Consider the following 831-nt stretch of genomic DNA (forward strand, 5'->3'; position numbering starts at 1 on the left):
CTTCTCCATCAGCCCTTCTCCCTCTGTCTCCCCCTCTGTTGCCCTCCCCCCCTCAGCCGCCCCTCGCCTGCATCTCTCCTGCATCCCCGCCGCCTTGCTCCCTCTCTTCGCCTCCCCCTGCTGTGCCTTCTCCAGTTCCTCGTCTCCATCCCTCTGTCTTCCCCATCCCCGGTCCCTCTCCCCTCCATTTGCCATCCCTCCTTCTCCATCAGCCCTGGTCTCCATCCCTGCACCTCCCTGTCTCCCCCTTCTCCATTCCTCCCGCTGTCTCCGTCCCTTCATCTCCCCTCTGCCCCCTGCCATCCTCTCCTCCTTCCCCAGCTCTCCCTTTGCCCTGTCTCCATCCCTCTATCTTCTCTGCCAGCCCTGGCTCTGCCTGCTGCCTCCATCCCTCCCTCCCCTCCTATCCCTGCTGTCTCCATCCCTCCATCTCCCCTCTGGTTTCTCTCCCTCCATCTCCCCCGCTCTCCTCCTTCACGCTGCCTCCATCCCCCCTCTCTCCATCCCTCCATTTCCCCTTGTTTCTCTCCCTCCATCTCCCCGGCATTCTTTCTCTCCCTTCACGCTGCCTCCGTCTCTCCTCCTGTTTCTCTCCCCCTCTCCTTTTGATCTGTCTTCATCCCTTTATCTCCCCTCTCCATCCCCCGCTGTCTCCATCCCTCCATCATCCTCGTCTCCCGCTCTCTCCCTTCTCCCTCTCTCCATCCCTGCATCCCGATCCCTCCATCCCCCTGTCTCCATCTCCCCCCGCTCGCTCTCTCCCCGCGCCCTGTCTCCATCCCTCCATCCCCTCCTCCCTGGCCCCGTCCCTTCCCCCGCCCGCCCGCCGCG

Source organism: Alligator sinensis, unplaced genomic scaffold, assembly GCF_000455745.1.
Source record: "Alligator sinensis unplaced genomic scaffold, ASM45574v1 scaffold128_1, whole genome shotgun sequence".
NCBI lineage: Eukaryota > Metazoa > Chordata > Crocodylia > Alligatoridae > Alligator > Alligator sinensis.